The following is a 6,230-nucleotide window of genomic DNA, read 5'->3' as shown; positions in this document are numbered from 1 at the left end:
GTGACGTGGCCCGTAACCATGGAGACCAGCCTGACAGGGTTCACACTGCGGGTCTCTTAGGACATTGCCATATCAACTGACAACAGTGGTCTGTCGCCTGAGTGTCAGTGTCTTGCCCTCCTGACAGTGGCACAGCCACAGTGTGACAGGTGCACCGGATCCACACACACACACACAAAATAAACAAACACAAAAACGCACACACCTGGCAGCTCGACCGAGCCATATCCTGTCTCTTCTCTGTGGAGGCCAGTGTCAGTACTGAGGAAACCTGTGCTGGCTTTGTACATAATAACCGGGCTCATGTCAAGTCAATGCAGTTCTGGTTTTGTGGAATACCTTCAATTGACAATGAGAGCTGATGTGCGGGTCCAACTGAGGCAGGTGGTGATAAGGCCAGTGCTCTCCATAGGCACCAGGGCAGCCAGGACTTCACCCAGGTGGGAGAGCACTGAGCCACTATACCCTCTGCGGCACTGGTGTGTGTGTGCGTGTGCGTGTGTGTGTGCATGTGTGAGAGAGTGAGAAAACGGTGACAGGGTAGTGTGAGGTGCTCAAGTGCAGGAGGAGTGGTAGTAGGGAGGGAGGAGGGATAATCCACTCAAATGACAAGCTGTATAAGAAATGATTCACAGCTCTCACAGGCCCTTCACTTTTGAAAGAAAGCACAGACGCATTGCAACGAGGGCCTTACAGCTTGAAGACCAATGTTTAGGTAGTGGTAGTGGGGTAGTGGGCTTGAATTTAAAATCTGTGTGAATAAATTCTGACCCTAATCTACATTTGTCGTCATCGATTCAGTTGAAATAAAAAAAAGACACAGGTATTAGGGGTTACCATGAAGGGGGAACCATGTGCAGTCAAACTGAAATGTTAACAGGCATGGTGGACAAGGTGTTGAAATGAATGTGATATAGTGCTGCAAGTCCCTGCTTCTCACGCTGTTACTCTCTTTCTCCCAATCTCTCTCTTTCTCCCTCTTTCTCGCTCTCTCTTTCCTCTCTCTCTTTCTCTTCTCTCTCCCTCTCTCTATGTCTCTCTCTCTCTCTTCTCTCTGCTCACATAGGTCCCCCCTCTGAGATCAAGTGAGCGGAAAGGCACCACGGAGTGAACCGCCCCCAGGCTTCCTGACAGACAGACATCCGAAACATCCGCAACCACGGAATGCATCAAAATCACTGTGGTGGTGAAACCCGCTGACTCCTCGTTCCTCGCCCTTCGCTGCATAAGCTTGGACCCCGGCATTCTGGGAGCATCCGGTGTCACAGGCACACAGGAATGCCAGTGACGGCTGGGTGAGAGCCCTAAATGGCTCCGGTCATGGCCACAGTTTCTTTGTGTTAGTGTCATTTTCCACTTTGGAGAAGGGAATACTGTACATTGAGCCAGTGGAATCCAGAACCTGTAAAATACTCTAGAACCTGCCCATGTGCATCCTCACCTCTTATCAATATCTGGAAGTTCTGTACCTGATGACCTAGTGGACCTTGTTATTCCCAGTAGCAGTGCTGAACCATACGAGGGGATCCTAGTATTGAACATGACTCATGGGGAGGAGCCTGGCCCTGAGACACACACGGATTCAGCTGTTCTAACTTATCTGGAAGGTTTACTGATGCATCCCGTGGCGGCTGGGCCTGGGGCCACGGCAACCCGTAGATCGGAGGCTCCCCACGGGCACGGCAACCAGATGGAACAGGTCAACAAGGCGGCCCGGCCCTTCCAGCTGCCCAGCCACAGCCCTGCTATTGCCGCTGTTCAGAAGGCTGGCAATGGGAACAGTCCCACACTGCACCATGGGGCCTCCCAGAACCTGAAGAAGGCCCGGCTGCTCCGCTCAGGGCCCTGGAACGAGCCTGGGGCCCAGAGGCTATGCTCCCCCTGTGGAGCTGAACGGCCAGGGAGGAGGAGGAGGCGGCCTGCAAAACGGGGCCCTGGAGGGCTCTCCTCACGCTGGGGAGAGCACACTGCTTGCCTCCTTGCTCCAGTCATTCAGCTCCAGACTGCAGAGTGTGGCCATGTCGCAGCAGTCCACCAAACCCCCAGCGAGCACTCCCCGCCCACCGATCCCCTCCTCCTGCAGACAAGGAGCAGCTCCCCTGCTACGGAATGGCCTCCAGCCGCCTCAAGGGCCTGATGAGGAAGACCAAGCTGCAGAACCACAGCAGCACGCCTTACAGCCGGCGAGGCCACAGCCACGGCCACAGCCAGGAAAGGTCCTGTGAGTCCCCACGCTCGGTGCAGAGCAGCACGCCTCCCTCCGCCCCCCACTGTTGCTGCTGCTGCCACTGATGCTGTGTCCTGTGCTGAACGGCTCAAAGCTGTGGCCAACCTGGTGAAGATCCGCTCCAGCCCTGCCCCCTCTCCCAAGCCCAGTGTGGCCTGCAGTCAGCTGGCCCTTCTGCTGTCCAGTGAGGCCCACCTGCAGCAGTATTCCCGGGGAGCACGCCCTCAAGGCCCAGCTCTCTGGACGCTCGGCCAGCGAGAGGCTGGCTGCCATGGCAACGCAACAGACCCAGGACAAGAGACCGCCCAGCACAGAAGATGCTCCGCCCACCAGCGCCACCACCACCACCCTAGACGTGCTAAGCTCCTTAACCTCCCAAAATGGGACAACGACAGCAACACTCCCCCAACTGGCACTAAACTCCAGCTCCAGCCAGCAGAGCCCCTCCTCTCTGCTGCCAGTCCACAGCTCACCACACCCAACCCCCTCCTCTGTCCCTCACCCCCAACACCCAGACCCAACCCCAAACCCCCACTAGGGAGAAACGGGGATTTGATTTGCGCGCCACCAGGCCCCCCCAGACCTGCAGCAGCCTGCTCCTGCTGCTCCTCAACAACCACAACAACCAGAAGCAGCTGACTAAGAACGGGCACCTTGAGGACGACTGCGGGGTCCTGCCTGCCAGCCGCGGCTCCTCAGTTACTTCTGACAGTGAGTGCTCTGTCCAGGAGAAAAGCCTGGCCAAGAGAGAGGAGAGCTGCAGCGATGCAGAGATCTCCTTCTCCAGCTGCTCTCCTATTGACCTCTCTATGAGGAGCAGGGCTAGCACCAGAGCTCCAGAGGCCAGGCCTAAAGCCACCTCCTCCTCCACGTCTGCTTCTTACTCCTCTTCTACTGCTTTCTCCTCCAACTGTTCTTCTGCTGTTTTCTCCTCTGCCCCCACTGTCTTTTCCTCTTCCACTACCGCTTTTTCTTCCTCCTCTACTGTTCACTCTTCCTCCACCACTTTCTGTTCCTCCTCGTCCTCGTCCTTAGACAAACTTACTGAGTCCCTTCTAAACAAGTGGAAGCCGGATCCCTCCGGGCCGAAGGTCACGCAGGTTAAGAAGGAGCTTGAAATGAGCCCAGACCTTAAATCCCAGCCCAAGGTCACTCTCATGCAGCTCCTTCTGGAGCGCAGGAATAACGACAAGGTAAACAAAATTGTGGTTAATCCAGATTTGCAGCTTGACACAACTCTGTCCAGTCTGTCACGGGTCCCACTTAAATCACTGGCCCCCTGGGAAGAAGTCAGGATACAGAGCCCTCTGGACAGACCAGGCCCAGCCCCTCCCATGTACTCTCTCAGCCGAGACCCCAGCAGCACCCCGTCCCCGTTCTCTTACCCCTCTCCCTATGTCCAGTCTAGCCCTCTGGATCTATGTAAGTCCAAACCCTTCCCTGTTGAGAAAGCTGCAACTGAGCCGGCGTTCAGCGCCAGCAAACTGTTACAGAACCTGGCACAATGCGGCACCGCCTCACCCTCCCCACCCATGGTTCCCAGCAAAGTACCCAGCCAGGATCTGGAGATGGGTGGTGGCAGGCCTCTGGCCCTGCTGGAGAGGCTCAACGCCCCATCCAGAGGAACACAACATGTACCCCCTCTCAGACGGGCCCTCAGGCAGTGGCACACCGTCGTTCAGCCGTTGGGGGGAAGTGTCGCCCCCAGCATCCCAGATCGAGAATCTTCTAGAGCGTCGCACGGTGCTGCAGCTCCTGCTGGGAGCAGGTTCCTCCTCTACCTCCTCCGTGGCCTCAGCCACCCACAGAGACTGGTCTGGTGGGAGGGGCAGTGTGGAGACGGTGGCAGGGGGCTGCTATGAGAAGCCCTCTGGCACTTCTGTCATCTGTGACAACTCCAGAGGGCCTACGGCAGCAGACGTCAAGGTCAAAACTGAACCGGGGGAGGAGGGCCTGGACCTGTTGTCCTCTGCTGTGTGTGAGGATGTGACGAGCCAAAAGAGACGGGGAGGAGGAGCAGGGTATAACTACAGGCATAACCCATTCTCTGAACCCCAGCAAGACCTAAAAACAGAGCCCCGGCCCAAAGAAGTCATTGCTAAATATGGCCTCCTGAGCCAGCTCTTAAAACAGCAGAGCGCTACCTACTACACCAGCGCTGCACAACTGCAAACAGATCGCCGGCCCAGCCCTGTCCATGTAAAGGAGGAGCAGAGAGACTACCACCACCAGGGGCCCAGCCCTAAAAAGATACGTCTCTGCACGGAGCTGGCTGAGAGCCTGAACAATGGCAGCCCTCAGCGGGCATTGGTGGACAGTGGAGGCAGCTACAGCTACAGCAGCCTGGTTCACAGCCTGGTCCATAAGCAGATACAGGAGGAGCCTGACTACCACAAGGCCCTGAGGGGCCCTAAAGTGGAAGAGACCCCAGCCAGGAGCCCCAGCAGTGAAGCTCTCCTCCCTAGGGAGAGCCGGGGCTTCAATGTGCTCAAACAGCTGCTCTTGTCTGACAACTGTCTGAAAGAGCTGTCCCAGCATCCCCGGGGAGGACCCAGCCCCTCTGTCCTGCAGGCCAACGGTAAAGCCAATGGGAGCGTCCTTAACCTCAATCAGCCGGGCTACAATCACAACAACCTCCTCAACCTCCCTACCCTGCCCTGGCACCACCCCAACCCCCATAACGCCCTCAGTTCAGGGCCTCCCACCCACCTCAGACCGCAGCCAACAACCCCCCCAACAAGGGACAGCAGCCAACGCTCCCCCTGGGGGCGCCACACTGTCCTCCCACCCCACCAGGACTCGCCCAAACGGGACCCCACTCCAGTGAAACGGGAGCCGGAGAGTCCAGGGCGGTGGGCAGGTCGGGACCGGGAGGAGGAGTGCTCTGATTCGAGCCCAGACTCCCCCCGGCTGACCCGCTCCAACCCCATCCTATACTACATGCTGCAGAAAGGCAGCGCTCAGCTGAGGAGGGAGGGGAGGGACCAGGCAGAGGGGACCCAGGTGTCAGTGCCAGGGGGGGTGAGGGTGAAGGAGGAGCCGGGTACTAACAGCAATGATGCCTACAACCACAGACTGAGCTCCACCACCACCTCCACCCAGCACTCCTCCCTGTCCCCTCCCTACAACAACGACAAGCACAGTCACAAGAACTATAGGCTGAGTGACTCATCTGATAAATGGTAGTTTTATGAACAAATTACTTTTATGAACTAAAACATAAAAAAGACACAAGGGGGAAAAGATCGCAATGTTTCTTTTTTTTCTTCCTTTTTTACTGACTTGCCAAATTCATTTGTAGTTTAATGAGAAGAAGTAACAGAAAGTAATGCAGGAGTGAGGATTTTGAAAGAGAAGAACAGAGGAAATGAGTTCAAGGCATTCGTTTCATTATTGTATCATAATTCTAGATGGCTCAGGTTACAGGATGGGTGGTACGATATAGCTCTACTTCAACAGAATGTCAAATTATGTGCATCAAAATAATCGTCAAATTTTACCGTTGCCCACTGGTGATTTCCATACAGTATGTATTTCACATTCTCAAATGATTGAAAGAAGGCACCATTCATTTTACTCCAATGATTTGTGCCTGTATTGCACACATATCACTATTCTGTGTCCTCTTTGTTGCTACTCGTAAAACATTGATGAAGAACATTTCCAGCTACATTTATTATTGATGACTCCAAAAATGTTAGCGCTCAGTTCACTGTATATTTATTTATTTTGTAGATTAACAGAGAACATCACTTTTAGATCAGACTCTAAATAAAGTCATACCGGGGCAAGCACAGCAGTACATTAAAATGTACACGTTAGAGACATTTTAAAGGAAAACCTTGTGAACAATGTTAATCAGATCCACTAAAGGTACCTAGAGTTCCATTCTGTTTGAATGCTCTGTATTGGTTGCTACTGTAACTTCTCCTCAAGTGTGATATAATTTTTTGATCATCAGTGAGTCAGCTGTCAACTGATAGACTGGGCTCATGTGGTCACA

General features: G+C 54.5%; 1 pseudogene; it reads left to right on the top strand.

Annotated features, from left to right (window-relative positions):
• Positions 1-1,540: 1,540 nt before the first annotated feature.
• On the top strand, positions 1,541-2,766 carry LOC123999786 (annotated as a pseudogene).
• Positions 2,767-6,230: the final 3,464 nt, after the last annotated feature.

The sequence above is a fragment of the Oncorhynchus gorbuscha genome, linkage group LG16 (assembly GCF_021184085.1).
Source record: "Oncorhynchus gorbuscha isolate QuinsamMale2020 ecotype Even-year linkage group LG16, OgorEven_v1.0, whole genome shotgun sequence".
Lineage (NCBI taxonomy): Eukaryota > Metazoa > Chordata > Actinopteri > Salmoniformes > Salmonidae > Oncorhynchus > Oncorhynchus gorbuscha.
This window is presented reverse-complemented; position numbering and strand designations above follow the sequence as displayed.